The 21,847-nt window shown below is 40.3% G+C and overlaps 1 protein-coding gene and 1 pseudogene across 6 annotated transcripts in view; one reads left to right on the top strand and one right to left on the bottom strand.

Moving 5' to 3' along the window:
* Stxbp6 (syntaxin binding protein 6) overlaps positions 1 to 21,847 on the top strand; it is a 233,934-nt gene that overhangs the window by 48,884 nt on the left and 163,203 nt on the right. The window lies entirely within an intron of this gene.
* LOC116081011 lies at positions 2,356 to 3,407 on the bottom strand (annotated as a pseudogene).

Below are 21,847 nucleotides of genomic sequence, written 5' to 3'. Positions count from 1 at the left end.
GGAGATGTAGGCAGCCGCTTGGATACGATCCTCAGCGTCCACTTAGACGATCGTATCCAAGATGGCGCTGGTGTATGCTAATGAGGGTTTGACAGGGAACCAATCCTGGAGGACTTGGCAGTTTAGGCTCGGGTGTATAAGGGGCTGTCTCCAGACAGTCGGAGCCACTCCACGGAAGCAAGCAGACCTGCAGCACCTAGGAAGAAGAAGCAGAAGAAGAAGCAGAAGCAGAAGCAGAAGCAGAAGCAGAAGCAGAAGAAGCAGCAGAAGAAGCAGCAGAAGAAGCAGCAGCAACATCAAGAAGAGCCATCAAGGAGAGCTGTGACACTTAAGAACCTAGGAGAGCTGTAATACCTAGGTACCTTAAAGAGCTGTAACACCTGGGTACCTAGGAGAGCTGTAACAAAAGAATATTCCTGAGTAAACCGTCGAGAGAAGAAGTCCAGGTGTTCGGTCGTTATTGCTGCTGGTAGGCAGCAGAAGCGCTGTACAGACGACCAGAGAGGAATGTGAAGGCACAGGCTCATCTTCTGCCACAGTATTTGAATATATATCGCTCTGCCTTTGCCTTCAATGACTGGTGCGTTCTCCAGAAGCTAATGTGCAGGGTAGACTACAAAGAAACCTAAGATCCCCACCCTCTGACACACAAGGCGAGCAACAATCCTTCATTACAGGGCATTTTGGCTCTGTATCAATTATAAAAATAACCAACCTTCTTCCAACTAATAATTAACTAAAAAGGGGTTTATGTTCACTACTGTGAGAGCTAGGAACATTTATAGCCAAGGCTAAAAAGCTGCATATTCTCCACAAACAATTCTGTCTTTGTCCATTTGACAAATGTCTTAGGTTGAGCTTTTTAACCTGTTAAATATTACAGGCAACACTGATGTTTTGAAGACAATTCTTTAAAGCATTTCTATATGGTGAAAGTAATACTATCTCCAAATAACTTTCTGTTTCACCCAGAAGAAAAAAAAAATGACTCCTCAAGGTCAGGGGCAAGATCTCAGCAAGCTTATGTCTTCAGTGTTGGCCAAGCCTGCAGTAGCTGTCTGGTACATTCAGGTTGATTTGTAGGAATGTGTGAGTCTTAACAAATGGGCCAAAGTAACTTAGTTTAGCCTTGTTCATTTTCAGAATTCTGTGTTAGAGATCAGCCTGTGCCTACTCACCAGTCCTCCTATAATGACAGAGAGCTTGGTTAATACACGCCTTGTTTTTTCTTTAGATTAAGTAGAATTAGGGTTTCTATAGCAACCAATGAGCAATTTCTCTTTTATTTCTAAAGTTTGTATGATTTTTTCAACCCAGTAACTAAACAAGAAGACTTTGTCCTCATTTTTATCTCCAACTTATACATAAGAATAGGTGATTTGAATATTATTGAACAGGTTTTTTTTAGTATTTTTTAATATTTTCAATCATTTTATTTAAGACCCAATTTACATAAAGCTAAACATACAAACTTTGGCATACAGTTCATAGACCTTTGAAAGATTAATAAACTTAGTATTTACCAATTGAATTAAGACATGAAGCATTTTTGTTAGTCAAAGGTATTTTCTTATGTTTCACTGAATCCCTGTTCCAAAGTCAATCATTACTATACTAATTTATATGACAATAAATTAATTTTGCCTGACCTTACCTTTATAAAAGTACTATTTAGCATATTACACACACATGTGGCATGCAGGCAGGCATGCATGCATGCACTTGTATACTTTAATGCAAATCTGAGTATTTAACTATTTTGTTGAATGCATCTGTAGGCTGATGGTAAGACTGTAATGTAATCAACTATAGTGATACAACAGTTAGTCGTACTGGGCTCCCTCTTCCAACTTTGTATTGCTCTTCCTCATTCTCACTCTCGAAAAGGCACAGGAACTGTTTTCACTTTTCTCCATTTTATGACTAAAATCAAGTTTGCTTTGCTGTCTATTATATAAGTAACCCGCAGTTTGGGTTTTCCTTTTCATTAAAAAAGTCAAAAGTCACTGGAGCCTAATGAGTCCTCTAATCAACTAGAAATTCTTAAGTGATTTTAAAAATCTCAGTTATACTGTTAAGACAGAGAAAGGATAGACTATATTTTTAAATGTAGCAATTACGAATCCAGAAAAAAATAAATGAATAAGTGTCTTTACAAATACATTGTGTCAATCATAGTCTAACTTATGCAGTGGTCAAATAGCATTAACTGGCATATATAACTAAAACTGTTAACAAAATTCGAGGATACGAGGGTAAAGATAACAACGGGAGAAATACTGATCCTGATTCAATGTACAATGATACTTTCAGCAATGTCATGATTTTCATATTTCTATACCGTCGTAGTTCAAACTAAAATAATCCAAAATTGTTCTTGTCAAGACTGGAGGTTGGTATCTGAAAGTCAGAGAGAAGCTGGCCACCAATTGGACTTGTCACTTGGGGATTCACAGTCAAATCCTGGTCACATCTGTAGTCTGATGTCTGATACCCAGAGAGGGAGTGCTCACCACTGAGGAGATTCCCCTGACCTTTGCACACATTCTGACCACTGAAGGATTTCATTTGGTCATTTGTCTGGCCACAGGTATCCCTCATCTGAGGCTCATAGACATCCTGGTATGCATTTGGCAGTGTCATCTGGTCTCCAGAGAATCCATTATCAGCTACTAGCTTACTCTGCTGATCTCCAAAAGGATGCTGTTCAGAAGAGGTGGTTATGATTTGATTGGGATGAAGGGCCTGGCTATCACTGGGTGCTGTCATCTGACTCTCACAGAGAGTCAGATGCCCACCATTCCTGGTTGTCATATGACTGTAGTAGGTCTAGTCATCATTGAAAGGTATCTCATGGTCACCACTGAGGTCTGGTCATGTACAGAAGCAAGGAAGTGATCCCCATTTGGGTCCTGGCCTGCACGTCTTCCAAAGAGAGCAATTTGATGATTACCATAGGTAATCCTCTGACACATGGCTGTGTTTTGGATCAAGAGAGTCTTGTCAGAATTCAGTGTCTTCATCTAGGAGCCTTCATTGTAGAGGGTCTCCCTGGTGTCAAGTATTGCTGTCTTCTGCCCTGAAGGGAGGCATGTCTTGGGGGTGCTGTTGCGCTGCATATGTTGAGGGTCTGCAGGGGATTTTTTCTGCTCAGAAGAAACAACTTGCTGGTTCAAAGAAGAGGTCTCACCTGGCTCTCCAAAATGGAAACCAATGGCTTTTCCTGGGTGTGCTGTTGAGTTCTGAGTATAGGATGTCTTCTGTGTGCTATAGGATGCAGATGCTATCACTGTTTGTTTCCAGGTAGGCATCTCTGAGCTCTGACCAGAAGCTAGCTGGCTGGACTCCACAGGGGAAGGCTGGGTATTGTAGGTTCCTGGCTGGGAAGCACCTGTGTTTTCTGCCATCTCAATATAGGCTTCACAGAAGGCCTGGGAACTGTTCAAGTTCCTCAAAGTCTGCAGTCCTGCTAATCTAACCAGAGCTACTGGAAGATGAAAAGTTCAGTAGTCTTGTAGTTTTGCAGTCTCACTAGAGAGATCATCTCACCTTGTTTTCTCTATAGGCTGGAAACTAGAAACAATGGGCTCCAATGCCACTGTAGGGATGGATGTGTGAACCAGCTGAAGACAAGCTGAAAAATGGGGTGAACAGTCTTTTTTGTTTAAAAGAAACAAACTCTTTCTGGAAAACTAAGATGATCATTTTATAACCTAAGAAATGAAAATTTTAATATCAGCTCATCTTTCACTTATTAGGTTAGCAAAAAATAGAAAGACTAAAATATATTGAACTGGAAAAGAACAATTGGATACACCAGGGGTGGAGGTTAATTAAAATTTGGATTATGTCAGGCAGTAATGCCTGATGCCTTTAATCCCAGTACTCAGGAAGCAAAGGCAGGTGGATCCCTTTGAGTTCTAGGCCAGTCTGGTCTACAGAGCTAGTTCCAGGACAGCCAAAGCTATGCAGAGAAACTCTATCTCAAAAAAAATAAAAATCAAAAAACAAAAACACCCCTCCCTAATTGTACTGTATTATAGAGATTGGTCATATCTGTGAACACTCAAAGTATATATCAATTTTTCCAAATATTCATTTAGATATGTAGTACTTATCTTGTATTTTTATTACCAAAAAGCTAAAAATATGAATATATTCTAGTAGAAAATTGATTAAAATGACATATTTGTATAAAGAAATAACATAGTACAGTTAAAAATGTGATAAATTTTCTCTCATCCATTTGCAAATAGATGTTTATATATATTGTGCATACACCTGCATACACATGTTATATATACACATTTAATGGTAAAGTTAGTTGTGGTTATTCCTAATATACTACTGAAACTGTCTTTTCTCTGTATGTGAATTATATATTTATAGAAAGCAGTTTAGAAGATTGTACAGTATGCTTGCTAACAATTATCTATAAAGGGTGGTTCTTATTTTGGCCTCTTATTTCTTATTATCCATTTTATATTGCTTTTACAGTGTAAAGATTTCTACATATTTAGAAATATATGTGCTTTGTCTCTAAGGTACTCTGGTTTGGTGATACAAAGATGATACATAACGTGCCATGCAGTGGCTCAGCAGGTAAAGGTGATGGATACATAAGCCTGGTGACCCGAGTCACCATATCCATGGAACTCTACGTGGACACTATTGTACACAACCTCACACAAACACATCATACACACACACACACACACACACACACACAAACACACACGCACACTAGTAGTTGATAACAAAGAAATATATAGACTTGATACAGAAGTAAAGGAATTTATCCTTTAGTCTGTCAAGAAAATGAAGATGAGCAGAAGCTATCTGTGGGCACTAGGCAGAACCCAGGAGCATTAATAACTTGGTTGGTGGGGGGGGGAGAGAATTTGAAACAGAAGAAAATAATAAGGCAGCTATAGAAGGAATCTAAATGAATATGTGATACTTAGATATTTTAGGTAAACTTTTATATAGTAATATGTGATATATTTAGTATAATCAATATAAACATGATAAATATAATAATGTTTTATTTACATAAATAATTCCCTTCTGGGCCTTAGTTCCCTAATCTGTGAAAGGCTGGACTGCAGAAGTCACCTCCTTATTCTTCATTTCCCCCCTTTCTCTGTAGTACTTTGTAGTCTCTCAAAGGGAAGTTTGCTTACAATTGAGAGGAGGCAAAAATAGATAAAGATAAAGTTGCACCCAGTGCCTTGTATCTGACAGAGGTGTCCCCATCTTTCTGCTATGGTCCTTTGCCATCTCCAGAAATTCAGGAATGCACTAGTATGCAACCTGTTCACCAAGGGTTTCCCATTTCCTGTTGCTACCATGTGTGTGAGTATGTGTGTGTGTGTGTGTGTGTGTGTGTGTGTGTGTGTGTGTGTGTGTGTGTGTGTGTGTGTGTGTGTGTGTGTAGGAGCGTAATATTTTTTTTTAACCTTGCTAACTTTCTTATTTTTGTTTGTTCATATTGAAATTTTTCTTATTATTTTTCCTGTTCTAACCAGGTGCGAAAAAGGAATATGATAGAAATATATTGCATAAAAATTTAAAAATATTTTGTTATTTTTATGTATTTAAGTGTCTGTCCTTGTGTGTGTCTGTACATCATTTATGTCTCAAGTCTGGAGGCCAGAAGAGGTCTTAGATCCACTGGAACTGGATTTACAGATCATTATAAGCTCTAATGTGGGTTCTGGGAATTGAACCTTATTCTCTGAAAGATCAGCCATCCTCTTTACGGCTGAGCCATCTCACCAGCTCATTTTCATTGCACAAACATGTTTATTGTGGTTTGGGTTTGTGAGAATTACAACCTTGAATTGGTTCGTTTTCTTTTACATAAAGTTCAAAAGTCACCTTGCATTAAAACATCTTTCGACTGGATTTATCTTGCCTTTGGGGATGATGTAAGCAAGGCGAGCCGAGCATCTGACAGACAGAGCTCTGTGTGTTGAAAACTCTGAACTGTCTGTCAGTATGTTATATTCACCCCTTAATTATAACAAACAACATATTCATATTAACCTGTGTTCTCACAGTAACTTAAGGAGCTAACTTGAGCAGCTTGTAGGCCTCTCCTCTGCAAATACAGAGAGTGAGGCACACACATGCAAATTTTATCTTGTGTGCCCTTCAGTGTTCATGTCTCGTAGATTCACTGGGCTACATGTTAGCAACAGTTCCAGTTTTTATATTTCCCTCTTTCCTCGCTTCATGCCTCCTCTGTGTATTTGCAGCACTGTCTTCAATCTGCAGGTAAACTGTGTCTGTAATTTTGTGCGTGTATAATTAGTCTCTTCTCAGCCTTTCTCTGCACTGTAATTCCCAGCACATCTTTAGCTCCCACTCCTGATTTGTGGTGGATGACACTAATGTGATGTGTTTTCAGCTTATGGGTGGGATTAGTTATGTTTTCTTGCAGTGTGATTTCAGAATGTGATTGGCCTGACTTAAATTTTCCAAGTGATGATGCCACATGGTAGACAAAGTGACTCTTCATGGCTCAAGGACTCCCTTGTCTGCTACTCAGTTTAGACCTGAGAGTCATACCCAGGTGGTTCATAAAACAGGTCGGCACGTTCTGCGAAAACACAGAGAGAGAACCGAGGTCTCCTGAAGCATCACATTTCTCTACCTATGGCATAACTTATTTCCTATATACCGTCCCCTAAATCTTCTCTAATATACTCTGTCCTCAGAGTAAACCCCACCTGGTTACTGTTATTTACAAGTGGCAGCCATTGATGGTACATGCTGGTAGTTGACCCTGTTAACATTTGGGTGGCTGAGATGGGAGGATCATAAGGTCCTATAAAATGAATCAAGGCTTGCTTGAGCTAAAAAATAAGTTCAAGGCCAGCTTGAGCAGCTTAGTGAGACCCTGTCGCAACTGCCACTGCCCTGCCCTCCACCACTGACTCCACCACCTCCTCTTTTTCTAGACACAAGAGATTGAACATAGCCACAGAATAACGACACATGTGTCTCTTATACTTGCCTCATGTGCAGTGGTGAAGGCTCTTAATGCTGATTTAACAAACATGTGGAAACCTCACCTCTCAGTCCAGCTATGAGAAAGATGCGCTATTCATTGATCACTGGCTTAACGTATGCTGTGTACAGAAACGCAGCCAGTGCCTGGCAATGAGCAGCCCTCTCACTGGGATTCTAGAAGAGGTCAAATGCTTAGAACCAGTTGGCTTTCTGGAGGAGGCCTAGCTTCTAGCCCCCTGCTCATTGTCTGCGCCCTCCACGAAGTGAGTTTGCTGCTATGTTAGCAGCTCCTTCTGAGATACTCTCTTCGGTTGTGTACCAGTCTGGGACTTTGGAAACACTTCCGCATCTTTTTTCTTTCTTCTTGTGCTTTTTCTCATTAGTTTCTTCTTTTGTGTCTTTTCCTCGTTAAAATCTGGTTATGGAGTCGTTTTTGTTTTTGTAGTGTTTTCCAGATGAGTTTCTTGGTAATTTAATAGCATGGCATAGAGTAAACTGAAATCTCAACAGTTGTATATCAGCCCAGATCCCCTCCCCAACCCGCCTCATTAAGAAATTCGAGCATCTCAGCTTTGCCTTGGACAGACTAGGTATCTACAGGACTTCGCTTTTGTAATTGAGCTTGTTTATTTCTGGGCTCTTTTATCTTGGCTAATTTCCAGGTGGTTTCTAAGTTAATTGCTCAGAAAAAGGATGAAACGTTTCATTTTCTGCACTGTATTGTCACGATTTTACATTTAATCACTTGCTTTCTCTAGTTCACAGAGTACAGCAAGAGGTTTTTATGTTTACATATCACTGAGACGATTAGGGTAGACGGTTAGGATTAGAATAGGAGAAAGTAGCATAACCATCTCTCAAACAACTGAGCATCAACACAGCATTGCAGCCAAGAACATCCAGGCCACGAGCAAACACCAAATGACTTCACATTAATTAAGTCATCGATCCTTTGCAGAGATGTAGCAGGGAGGGAATTTATCAACCTTAATTGGTTCTAAGCTATTTATCTTAATTTAGTGAATAAAAATACCTGATTTGTAACCCTGTGATCATCTTCCTCATAGCTTCTCAGCTCTGCTGGAGCAGGTTAGTTAGGCTCACCCTGTAAAACCCTTCCCAAGCCATAGAGCTATTTCTATTTTATGGAAAGATACATAGAAAACAATCAGACTTTGTACCAATGTGTAATTGAAAGTAGTTCACATGGGGAATTAAACACTCTGTTGGTTGTCTTAATTGATCCTTTGGCATTGTTTAATTCATCTTCCTACGGGTATTTTGGAGATAACCACAGAAATCTAGGACATTTGCTTCCCAGGAAATTCAAAGAATGCCTAGGTACAAGTCAAAAATACCAAAAGTAAAGAGAATGCCACTTGTCTGTAACTGAGCCATGGGCCACTGAACCAGTGGTTCTTGTGATGCTATGGTTGTGCAACATCTGCCCACAGGCTCAGTGCTCCATCCACACAGTCTGGATGGACAATGTGGTGCTACTGGGCCTTTCCATGTGCTACTGAGGAAATGGCAGTCTGCTTTTAGGTTTTTTAGTCTCATTAATAAAATAAAAAAAAGTCAAGAAGGGACTTGAACAGAAGCTCAAGGACAGTTTTATTAGATTTTAGGAGAAAACCCTCAGGGCAGGCAAACTGTGAGAGAAGGGTGGTAGAGAAGAGAAAGCTGGGGAAAAAAAAAAAGCCATGATGTTTTCGATTGTCAACATGACAGAAATGGAGTGGTTTAGAGGAGGGAAGTCCTAAGTGGTAGGGAAAGCATGCGTAGAGAAGGGATAGAAAGAAGAAAGGAAAAGTTGCCCTTTTTGGAATAATCCAGAAAGGCATCCATTATGTATGCCACAGTGTAGCTGAATTATGCAATCAACTGTGCTAAGGGCAAGATTGCTGGGAAGGAATAGATTATCTTATTAAAGCACTGCTTACTCAGGCGTGCCTTAAGGTGGACCCATCTTCCCGAGGCGTGATCACTTAGCCGAAGCACTGAGCACCCAAGCCAGGGGGTTTCATTCTCCAGCCAGAAGGAGATAGTTTTCCCTTAATGGGCCTTTGCTTCCACAGTGACACATGCAGGGGCTGTCCTATTTCTCTCTGAGATTGCTAGCACAGACTTGGCACATAGTAGATCCACAGTGACATGCTCGACTGGAAGCAGGAAAGCATAAACCAGTCAGTCATATCTGACATGAAGTTCTGTGGAGTGCCAGCATTTACTCAGAGACTTCAACTAGGATATCAGAGGAAGAAAGCCACTAGGACTAGGCAGGTATTTCTTTCTTTCTTTCTTTCTTTTTTTAAATTTTATTTTATTTTCTTTTTTACTTATTTACTTTCTATCACACTCACTGCCCTGGTCAATCATTCCCACAATCTTTCTTCCCTTCTCCCTCCCCTTCTTCTCTGAGTGGGTGCCTCCCCCCACCCCCATAGGTATCCCCCAACCCTGGCACTTCAAGTCTCTGCAAGGCTAGGCATCTCCTACTGGGGCCAGACAAGGCAGCCCAGCTAGTGGAACATATCCCATGGACAGGCAACAGCTTTTGGGATAGCTGCTCCCAGTTGTTTGGTGGGAGGTCTAGGTCAAACCCATGTATGTTCTTCAGTTGTTAGTTCAACTTGAACCCTGTTGGTCTTCCTGTGGAGTTCCTATCCCCCTCCAAGTCTGCTATCCTTCCTCGAATTCTTCCTTAAGAGTCCGCAACCTTTTGGCTGTGGGTGTCTGTATCTGTCTGAGTTGGCTGCTGGGTGGCACCCCTCAGAGGACAACTCAGGCAGGTATTTCTAATGCCCATGAAGTAGAGACACACTCTGGAGTATGCATCTTTGTCTACTCATTCAGTGATCCACTCAGGAAAAATATTTCTGAGCAGACTTGCTGTTGTGCTGATTTCCAAAGTTTTTCTTGTTTTACAAATAGAACTGAGATTTCCTCCACAAGTTTATACCAGTTGGCCACACATGTGTCTGCTACTACCCACATTCCTCTCGCTCCTGTGACACATTTCATGGTGTTCATATTTGTCTCTCATGTTTGACTCCTGATGTTATTAGTTCCAATAGACATGTTGGGGGGGGGAGGAGCACAGTATTGAAGATGTTTATGTTATAAAAATAGTTGATTTTTTTTTTGATAAGTATTCTTTGTTGGTGACATGAACTGATTCAAGCCAAATTAAAGTATATAAGGGTAGTTTTATTTGGTGGATTCACTGGTCCCAAGGAACTAGGCCAGAGAAATCACCATAGGGAGGGAGACAGAGGGGAGTGGGAAAAGAAAACACATAGGTGTGAATGCAGGGAGAGAGAAAAAGGCAGAGAGAGGGATAGAGAAGAGAGAACAAAATGTCTGGATTATACAAGGAAGAGCTTCTGGGGTAGGGGAAGCCCAGCCCCTGGGCTGGAAAGTTTAGCATAGAGATCAGGCATAACATGTAGGGACTGAGACATGCTGGGGAAACCTGGAGACCAGGTTCGCTTTGGTATGTAAAATATGCACTTCAGCCATTTGATCCAGGTCTAAATCTCATTTTACTTGTTTTGATGTTCTTTGTCACTCCCATCCACCTAATGCTAATGGTTTCTTATCTCAGCTTCTCTCTGCCATTAATCAGTATTTTAGATTCTTTTTTTGTTTGTTTAAACTCAGTTTTTTTTGTTTGTTTAACCTGCTTTTCTGACACTGTATATTTTAACTGTTCTGCATACTGTCTACTTTGGTGTGTATACCAGGTTCCACATCCTCAGTGACTAATGAGTGGGCCAGTTATTGGAGGACTACCAGGATTAAAACATGGAAGGTAGACTGAAGGATATTTAGCTCAGTGGGAACCAGGAGACTTGAAGTAGTGGTGACTTATCCATTTAAGATTGTAGGGATGGTGAAGGATCCAGGGTTTGAGCTGCCAAATTCTCTTAAAGTGCAAGAGAAATTGAAAACTGTGTTTTACTTAAAAATATGTATTTTACTTTGTACACAAACCAAGGCAGCTTATTTCTTTGGCCCTCTGCCTCTTCAGTAAAGAGGTTTATGTATTGGTTTATGTATTTATGTATTGGCTTGCTTGGTGCTGGAAAATAAACCAAGGAACTCATACTATTATAGGATAATGATTTTTAAACATATTTTTCCACCCCATCCCTCCCAAATGATCCTTAGTACCAAACAGACATTCAAGAATGACTGGCATCATGTTTGTCTGACACTTCACTTTTTCCCATGATGATTCTTTTCTCTTATGCTTCCTTTGGGTTCTGTTCCAGCACTTACCTATAGAGTAGTCCCTGCATTCTCCCTGAGGCTGGGATCTGCCTCTCAGAGCACACCAATTGTGCAAATAGGTAACAGGTAGAGGCACTGACAGAAATAACGTAGTAGATCACTCAAACAGTGCCAACAGCTTCCCAAGGCATTCCCTCTGGCTTTCAACAGAAGCGGAGCTGCCTGTAAGATCCTTGCAAATGGACCTGATTAACTCCTTTAATTACATTTCAAGGATCTACTTAATAGAGTAAGTATCTCCTGACCATAGGTCTCTGAAGGATTAAGCTGTACCTGCCTCCTTTCCCAGGGAACAACAAATTCTCTTTGTTAATTTAATCTTGTTGCTTGCCTCTTTTTCCTGGTCTTTCTCCTTGAATATATCTAGTTTGTCTATGATCTCTAAGCTTTACAAAGAATGCAGACAATAGTAATTCCTCAGAAAATGTTAAGAGATAGAGATATAGATAGATAGAGAGATAGAGATGGATGGATGGATGGATAGATAGATAGATAGATAGATAGATAGATAGAGTGAGTGAGTGAGTGAGTGAGTGAGTGAGTGAGTGAGTTCTTGTACCCCAGATAAATTTGCTACCTCAGCTTAAAAAGGAGTACTATATTTTAGGGACAAAAATATTCATTAAGACTCAGTAGATATCTTGCTAGAAGATCTGGGCTCCCCATTATTTGATTTTACAACCTGATAGTAGTGAAGGAAAATAACTCTTTTTTTATTTTTTTGCCCAGCCAGCTCCTTCTCAGCTACTGTATTAATTTATGGGCTTGTTAGTTATTCCTATGAATGCCAAGTCCCAAGAAGATGCTGTATCTACAGAGATTGATTGATTAGAATCTCAGTAGTGTAGAGAGGTTGGAATATAACAGGTCCAGAGGCTAGCTACCTTATCGTGGGCTAGCTTTAGTCCCAGGAACAACCATTCCTTGCTGACCTCTGTGTCAGAAATAACATTCTATGACTAATAGATAAAAACTTTTAGAATCAACAATAGTGTCTGGGTTTGGTAACTGTATATGGGATGAATCCCCAGGTGGGACAGTCTTTGGATGGTCTTTCCTTTAGTCTCTGCTCTACACTTTATCTCCATATTTGCTCCTGTGAGTATTTTGTTCTCCTTCTAAGAGACACGGAAGCACCCACTCTTTGGTCTTCTTATTGAGCTTCATGTGGTCTGTGAATTATATCCTGGTTATTTGGAGCTTTTGGGCTATTCCACCTGGGGAATTCATCCCATATACAGTTACCAAACCCAGACACTATTGTGGATGCCAAGAAGTACAAGTTGAAAGGAGCCTGATATGGCTGTCTCCTGAGAGGCCCTGCCAGAGCCCTACAAATACAGAGGCGGATGTTGGCAGCCAATCATTTGACTGAGTGTGGGGTCCCCAATGGAGGAGTTAGAGAAGGGACTGAAGGAGTTGAAGGGGTTTGCAACCTCATGGGAAAGAACAACTATATCAACCAACCAGACCCCCCAGAACTCCCAGGGACTAAGCCATCATCAAAGGAATACACATTGTTCCAGCTGAATATGTAGCAGAGGATAGCCTTGTCATGTACCAATGGAAGGTCCTAGGTCCCTGGTCCTATGAAAGCTCAATAGATGATGCCCCAGTGTAGGGGATTTGAGGGTGGGAAGGTGAGTGGGTGGGTGGATGGGTGTAGGAACATCCTCATAGAAGCAGGTAGAGGGAGGATATGATAGGGTATTTCTAGGAGGGAGGGAAACCAGGAAAGGGGGTAACATTTGAAATGTAAATAAAGAAAATATCCAATAAAGAAAAAAAAAAACCTTTGGAATCTATTAACTTAGTAGACACACTGGCTTGTACCAATCCAAAGCTACAAATGTCGTTAGATACCATAATGAGCCTGTAAAAAAGCTTTTCCCATCTTATTGTAACCGTCTCTCTGAAGTACTCAGCAAAGTATTTTAAAGTTGCCTTGCTTTAGGACTTTGTTCTGCCAAACTATAAAATGTAAATTGCTTCCATGGAACATGAAGTTTGAGGTAACCTAAATCTGTGTTCCTGTGCTCCGGTCATTCAAAATGCCCCCCAATAAACTATCTCTTATTCCCTTAATGTTCACATTCTTCATATCCACTAGAATACAAGCTCTCTCAAAGAGAAAGGACTTTGTTGCTTATTCTCTTCAGAATCTTGAGTTTCTAGAAAGGGGTACCATATTGAATTTTGATCTGCATGTGCATTTTCTTTTCCTTCTCTTCTTCTTCTACCTTCTCGTCTTTCTCCTTTTCGTCCTCTTCCTCCTCTTCTAAATATCCCAACCATTCTGTATCTTCCCAGGTCACAACATTATTCACAGGGCAGTAGACTTCAGCTGCAGCTTGTCTTTATTTTCTCTTTAGGTTGGCAATTTATATGTCTAGGCAAGGAGTAGTTACAGTAGAGGGAGGTCAGGAGTGCTGAGGCAGGACCCATTGTTTCCATTTTTCTATCCTGGAGAGATGAGGATATATCTTCTCTTTCATCATAGATTTGGAAGATGAAGTAGGGTGCCATTTGGCAACAACTTCTATCGAATACATTGTGTGGAACATGTGTTGCCCAATGCTTTAAGATATTCTGATATGCCTGACTTTGGACAGTCAAAGGCAAGGCACCTCAGGTGGGAGCTGATTTCCATACAGTGGTTCAGGGAGTCTTGCAAAGTGGGTACACTGTCCTCTTTCAAAGATGCAGACACAGGCTTAGATGAATGGTCTAGACTGGCTTAGATCGATGATGACAAATGTAGACTTCCGTTCACTCTCCATCAACTCTCAAATTGGAGTAGGAGAAAAGTAACCATTATGGCTTGACCCCAGGTTCTCCAATATCCCTCTAATTTGTCAATGTGAGCCATTATTAAATTTCTACTAGTGTTAATTGAGTTCATTTTAGATAGTATTCCATTGACAGATTTCCCCGCCCCCCTCATCACTATCAAATTGTTATGGCTAGTTAGGTCAGAAGTTAGTTATTTTCTGGACCATGTTGATTGAATGGGATTGACATTGAATGACGGAACGGCTGATTGTATGGGGCAGAATCTGCATTTGCATGTGAGCCTTGTATCTGACCTGGATTTATAGGTTACTCTGTAATAACCTAAGACATAAACTATGGATCTCTACCCACCTATGTATGACAACTCCGTAGAAATTTCACTGTCTTTAGAAGCTGGATCCTAACCTCAGTATTCCAGCTCATTGCTTCTGAGGAGTCTTTAGTGAACCTGTAAAAGACTCTGCAGTTACCCAGCAGGACCTCATGCAGCTGCCTGCAGAAATCAGGATAATCCTGCCTTTTCTGAAAGCATTTTAATAGAGCACTGATTACAGATTGCAGGCACCTGGTGCTGTTTTTGTATTGTGGCTGAAGGGTACCATTTCAAAGACAAGCACTGGGCTTGACTGATTCCTATTTCCTGTTTTATTGCTTGCCAGGAATAGGTACCAAGAAGCCCATACAACAGGTGATCTTGCTCTGAGTGTAGAGACTACCAATGCCAAAGTGGTAATTTCCAGAATGATAATGTCCATGTGAATTGCCCTGGATGTATTCACCTGACTGTGGCTCAGAGCTCCAAGGTTGTAGAAGGGCTTCTGCTAACTGGAGTCAGCACAGAGATCTATGGGTTGGGACTAGGCCAAAGTTATTCTGTGCTTCTTGGACTCCCCAGCCTGTTCCACTTGGACCTGTTCCACTTTTGGCCTCAACAACCAATGAAAAAAAAACACAAACTGTGAAAATTCAAGAGGAAAAGAAGTGTTGGCCAAATATCAAGGTTTAGAATCTATGGGTTTGGGATGATGGAGACTGGGACTTATTTTTGTGCCAATGCTCAAGAAAAAGACCAAGTCTGAGAATCATTCCTACCGCGAGGAATCGTGCTTTCTTTTTGTCTTTTCTCTACTCTGCCAACATATACCTATTCTCTTCATCTATAATCATGGGACTAGTGTAATATTTTATATCCTCATATCAAGATTCTCTAAGGTTTGTAGGAAAGAACATTGCAGTGAAGCAGAGACTAGTGTCTAGTCTAAAGTTTCACTTGCTTTCTCTTTGGATGTATGACTTTGGAACTCAGCTTCTGAGGTAGATAGAACAGAATGAGATAGACAGTCACCAAGATGATCCTGCTGGTAAAATGTGAAGCATACAAATACTCAAAGTGTGTCTGAGAATCTACATCTTAATTGTTGCTGGATAGGAACCAAAAAAATCAACAAAGTGTTTGTTGATGGTGAAAGTCTTTCTGAGAGCCTTCTCAGTAAAGCAAAATGTATGGAATAGCCCCCGTGGAGTCGCTTTTGAAGCTTGGGGCATTGCTACTGGCAAGCTACAGTTGCTTGAAGCACCCCAGAAGAAAACAGATGGTATAGAGTTAGTGAGGGATGACAACCAAGAGGGTCAAAGTTGTGCCTTTGAAATGCTAGAGTTGGGCAGTACCACAAAGGAATGGAACTCAGAGTTCCCTTTGAGAACCAGCAAAAACCTTTGAAAGAAGTGTCTTTCAGAGTTAAGCCTTTTCTGGCTTGGAAAGTAACCTACAAGCTTCATTAAACTGCCTCCAGGCAACCATCCTAGCTCTTCTCAGGAACTGACTCCTGGTTGGAGTCAAAAGGAGGGTGGCAGATAGCTTTGCTGTGAGGTTCCCTGGGCATTGGCTTCTGTTGCCACTCTAGTAGCATGAATCTGGGAGAGAGCAGGACCTAAAAATGAGAGGGACTAAAGTCTCATGCAATAGCCAACTTTATTCAGAGCATCAGACAATTTATGCTTGGAGGGTTAAGAAGAAGTCTCCTGAGTAAAGTATATAATTACAAGGACAAGCCATACATGGCAAAAATGTTTTTCCATAGAGACACATGAATATAACAACAGCTGAAGTAAACTCACTCCTATCCACTATGCCTGGGAGGAGCACAAGAACACATTCTAAGGAGTAATGTATTTTAAAGAGACAAGTCACAAGACTCTTGTTTGCTGGGAATTTTTTCACAAGTATTCAGAATTTTCATCCATCTCCATCCTTGGACTGTTTTGACAGAACAGTTCTGTTCTCCAGAAAATCCTCTTTCTGGAGATGGACATCTATTGCAGTCTTGCCCGAGGTACGGAGTCCCCAGTTTCACTTGTGGAAAGAAACTGGGTTTTGTTAATGACACCATGTGATGGTCTTTGCCAGTTAGGCTGCAAAGCTGCATGCTGTACATATACACACAGGACAAATGTATCGCATCAAGGGATGACCATTGCACAATTTGTTAGTTTTCTTGTTGCTGGTCAAGGGAAACAACAATATCTTTTCCATCAGAAAGCAAATTGATCAGAGGGAAATGATGAAATACTGAAGTTTGTTTTTATTTATTTAGAATACATTTCTGCCTCCCCCTTCCCTTTCCTTTCTTCAATATAATATGGTACCGAGTAGCGGCTATTCTGGAATTGTATGTCCTAGGTTCAGATCCCTGTTTGCTATTGAGAGGCTCTGGGATCTACAATAGTTTACTTAACCACCTACCTTCCTCATCTGTAAGACAGCTTCTTTTTCCCCTATGTAAACATTTCTGTAAGGCTTTTTGAATACAAAGTTCACATTTGTGCCGCTCATGTTAGACTTTGAGGCAGTGGCATGGAAAGGTGCTTGTGGGAGCTGGAACATTTCTATTGGCGTTCTCACTGAACTACACAGGGGCAACACCAGGAAGCTCACCTCTGGAGTTAATTCCAATTGAGTCTGGAATTAAATACTTGGCCAGATCAAAAGTGTTAAGGAACCTAACTTTAAGTTTCACTTATGAAATGCGGGCATTGAAAATTGTAGAATGTTGTCTTTCAAACTACTATGTTAAGTGTGCATAAAATGGGGCCATGAAGTATCACTGTTAATGTGCTGTCCCTCTGCCATGGAAGATTTTGGGGCAGAAGGTACCATGATGACAGAGCAATTATGTAAAGCATACTGAAAGTTTTACCCAAACATAATTTGGGGTTGTTCTCCAAATCAGATATTCACATAGGGAGTACTTACTTAAAACTGATAGTGGAATTAAAGACTATTTTGAAGGCGTTTTATAGTAATCTAAAAGTAGTTGAAAACATAATGGTTTCATCTATATTTTAAGTATTTAGAGATCTCATATACTTAAAAACTGAAAGTTTACTCTATAGGTTTAGCTTTTCAGTGTTTTAATTCAGCTGCTTTAAAATTGAATTTGCTTAGTTGAGAAAACTTAAAATATTTCTACGATTCAAGTCAGTATGGTTCATTCCATGCTTGCTAAAGTTCCTTCCCTCTTTAAGTGCATGTGTGTGTGTGTGCATGTGTGTGTATGTGTGTGTGTGTATGTGTGTGTGTGTGTTTAACGTATACTTCCAGTACTTTTTCCTTTTCATATTTTTTTTTAGCATGAATAAAGAGCATTAATTCAGCTAGAATGCTGAACATAGCAAATAATTAAGATGTTTGTCTGTGCGTAGGATCTACCCTGTGTGCTTTTGTCTTTATTTGAACAGGATAGGAATTGGCTTGGCCACTTCCAGTGCTTCCTCCTGTAGGTGATGGTTTCAAACCAAAGATATTGTTGTTATTGTTATTATGATTATATTTTGGTTTTAATTCTGGTTTGGCATTCTGTTTGTTAATGTTGAGATGTGATAGATTACAAGTATAAAGGCAATGTAAATAAACTCATAAACCAGGTCTGAGGCAGAGCAGGATTTGTTTTTGAATATAAACCTATACAAAGGATGGACTTAGCAAACAAACAAGGGAAGAGGAGATGAAAGTAGTGGACTTCTGTAACTGAAGAAGTATGTCTCCTACACAGGAGAGTCTATACTTAGGGAAAAGAAAGCTAAGTCTCACAACATTAGTAGTCTCATGTTGGAGACTCTTCCCTCCTTAAAAGCTTCATTGTAGCTGAGGCTGTTGTACATGGTGGTCAGTGTTCTTGTGTTTACCCCTTACCCCATCCAAACGTGTGTGGCTAGAGGAGTAAATGTAAGTGGGCATGTGGCTGTTGCTCTTCTTTGTAGGCAGTGGCCAGGCAGGGGCTGCTGTTCCACAGAGGAATGTGTTCTCCTCTAGGGACAGTCTTTCAGCCCCCTGGTCACTGATGGCATTCACTCTCTGCTCTCACTTGCTTTGTTGCTGAATGGCATTAAAGAGAGTGAGTGTAATCATAGGATCTCAGTGAAATGGATTTTTATGGCTTTCAGGTTCGGAGGAGGGCAGAGCTGACATCACAGCTGTTGATGGCAACATTGTAGCTTGGTGACAGTGAGGAGAGGAGGAAGGTTTTCCACCTTATTTCCTTATTTTGAGTTCACATAATGATATGGACTTAGTAGCAAACTTGTTTTTAGACATTTTTCTGGCTATAATAAGTATGTAGGTATGCCAGGCATGATGACACATGCCTTTAATCCTAGCGTTTAGTAGGCAGAGGTAGGTGGATCTCCATGAGTTCAAATCTAGCCTGGTCTATACAGAGTAAGATCTGGGAAAGCCAAGGCTATTACATAGAAACCTTATTTAGAACAGAACAGAACAGAGCAAGAGCAAGAACCAAACAAAAATAAAAGCAACAAAAAGGATACAAGTGCAATTATACATTAAATTCATTTTTTGTTCTGTAGCCTCCTTGATTTTACTCTGCATTATTTCTTTCTCATGTTTTCAAGTCAGTATCTATGAGTCCTTTTTCATTTTCTTCCCATTTCATGTGTATGTGGTGTACATGTGTACTGTGTAGCATGTGTAGCATGTGTGGATGCATATGAACATGGGTAGGTTTGCATATAGGGACTTATCTTGCACCTTATTTAAGGAGTCAGGAACTCTCAGCTCATTGATAGGGCTAGTCTTGTAAGCCAGCTTGCTCTGGGAATCCCCTCTCTCAGCCTTCTGAGGCTGGAATTATAAGGGGGCTGACACCCTTACTTATGACAGTTCAAAGGATCTCAGTTCTTGTCTGTACGCATGGCCCTGATTTTTTTAAAAAAAAAAAATGTAATAGTTCACTGGGTAGATGGACTCCAGCTCTTCTGTATTTAAGCAATGAAAATGTATGATTGTTATAGTATTCATGTGTTGCTTTTGAAATGAATCTTGGGTAACCATGTGCCTATATTACATTATATATATATATATATATATATATATATATATATATATATATATATATATTTCTCTAATAATCAGGCTTCTGATTCAAAGGGTTTTTCCACTTAAATACTATGTCCACGAGAGGAAATTTTTTAACATTTTCCCATAATCTGTAGCCCAAAAGGAATTGGATAAAAATGGAATAACTTACCGTTATAAAAAAGACACATCTAATGATTCTTACTTGCAGCCTTGAGAGGCCACATTCCGCAGCCATCCTGACCTATGTTTGGGGTTGAACCCTGAAAGTGCTTTGTAAATTCGTGAGGGACTATAGACCCTTGGGGACTCCTTACTAGTGCAGTGCAGAGGACTGGCCATGGACTCCTCCTCTTGAAACAGTCTTACTAGTTTGCTTAACAAAGTGAGTCATTAACTACAGGGCCACCATATCCACTAAAAACAACGACCCCAAACCCCTTTTATGCGGCAGAATAAGCTGAAGACAGGCACTGGTGAACAAGTCTCATGCCTTGGCCCTCTAGTCCCTGGATCTCTGTGATCAAGGCCCAGAGATGACAGATGTAAAGTCTGGTTGGAACCTCCCATCTCTGTCCTATCAAATACATTCCTCACAGGCTAGAGAAAGCTTTTTAAAAATCTTTTTTTTTCTTTATTCCTATATTTTTTTTCCTCCTTGTAGAAGTGTGTGGCTGATTTAAGAGTACTGTTCAAATACTTTATGTGTCTTATTAATTCAGTCTTACATTTATAAACCTTGAGAGGCCTCAAGTATGAATTCTTGATATTCGGTGTCAGTGCCGCGCCCCCACCGCCCCGACCCTAAGCCAAGATTCCTCTAAGCTTGTTGATACCAGCAATGCCTCATTGAGCTTGTAGTAGTGGCTGTACTTTAAAACTTGCAATGTTATCACATTCATCTGTCTTAACTGGTTTCTTTCAGTTCCTACCAGCTAGAAATACTCGTTGGAAGTATTTGTTGAGCTGCGTAGAAGAATTTGCTAACAGATGTAATGTGTTCGCGCAACCTATTCTTTATCCATGTGCATATGTTTCCTCTCCCAAAATGATCCCTTCTCTAACAATTGCTAACTTTCTGGTTGGGGTTTTAGTTTTGGATAAGGTAATGGCTTTTAAACTTGGCAGCCAGACGATTACATGACAACCTGAGAATGAGTTAGAGAGTTGTTTAAAATGTGGTTTGTAAGATTCCAATTTAGTGAATTCAGATGTGCAGCTGGATTTAAGACAGCAATGCAGTACCCTGTTTACGCTCTGATTTTGTCCCATAATCCACTGTACATTAATATTCCCAGTACGTCACTGAAAACATACACCTTCAAGGACATTAGAAAGCTCTGGAAAGAAAAAATAATAATAAAGACCCTAGAATGAAAATGATACTCTCTCAGTTGTGATTTTCAAAGGAGAACAGCCATGACTCCTCAATCTTGAGTTTGCCTTTATAGAAGAGACTGCGTATTTGTGTACATCTATACATGAAAACGAGTGAGACTTTGCTAAGTAAAGTTGAATATTATTCTTCCAGATATCTTCTGCTATGCATGGGTACATTCATTCGATTTTTACAGTTCAAAAGATATTTCATTATTCATATCATAATAGGAGTTAATAAGAATCTGCCACATTTAAGATTAGTAAAGCATATCCAGGCATTGGAATGCATGATCTGAACATATTAACCTATTTAACAATCAGAACTGATGGCACTCACTGAACCACCTCAGTGGCCTACCAGTGAAACTCGTGATCTGGTCTGTAATTGACCCTTGTAGGATAGAGACTGTATCTTAGTTTGTTATGGAATTTCTAATACTGAACACAAGGTAGCACATAGTGGGGACTTCTCTATCAACCAGTCAGTTTCAGGGCACTCTGACCAAGCCTTTGAGCTACTGAGATGACATGTACCATGCTGCTAGTCTGTATGTAGGACCTCACAGTACTCTAAACAGCCTGTGAGAGGAAGACAAAGGCATTCCCTGCACGTTCAGTTCTGGCTGAGACATGTAATATTCATATGTGTAAAGGTATGCATGCATGCATGTATGTATGTGTGTGAAAGTGTGGAGGCCAGAGATCAACCTTGGATGCCTTTCCTCAGTCATTGTACTCCTATTTTATTGTTCAGCTCCACTGGCTCGGCACTCACTGAGTAGAACAGTAGAATAGACTGGCAGGCCAGGGAGCTTGAGGGATCTCTCCTACCTTATCCTCAGAGCCCTGGGTTTACAAATGCATGCCACCACAGCTAACCACTTCTTCTGGCAATTGAACTGGAGTTCTTGTGTTTTTGTGAGCTTTCTCCTTGAGCCTAATTGTGAATTATTTTTCAGTTGCCTGAATGAATATTGGTTAGTGATGAAT

Source organism: Mastomys coucha, unplaced genomic scaffold (genome assembly GCF_008632895.1).
Source record: "Mastomys coucha isolate ucsf_1 unplaced genomic scaffold, UCSF_Mcou_1 pScaffold6, whole genome shotgun sequence".
NCBI lineage: Eukaryota > Metazoa > Chordata > Mammalia > Rodentia > Muridae > Mastomys > Mastomys coucha.
Note: the sequence above shows the minus strand (reverse complement) of the source record. Positions and strands in the feature narration are given on the sequence as shown.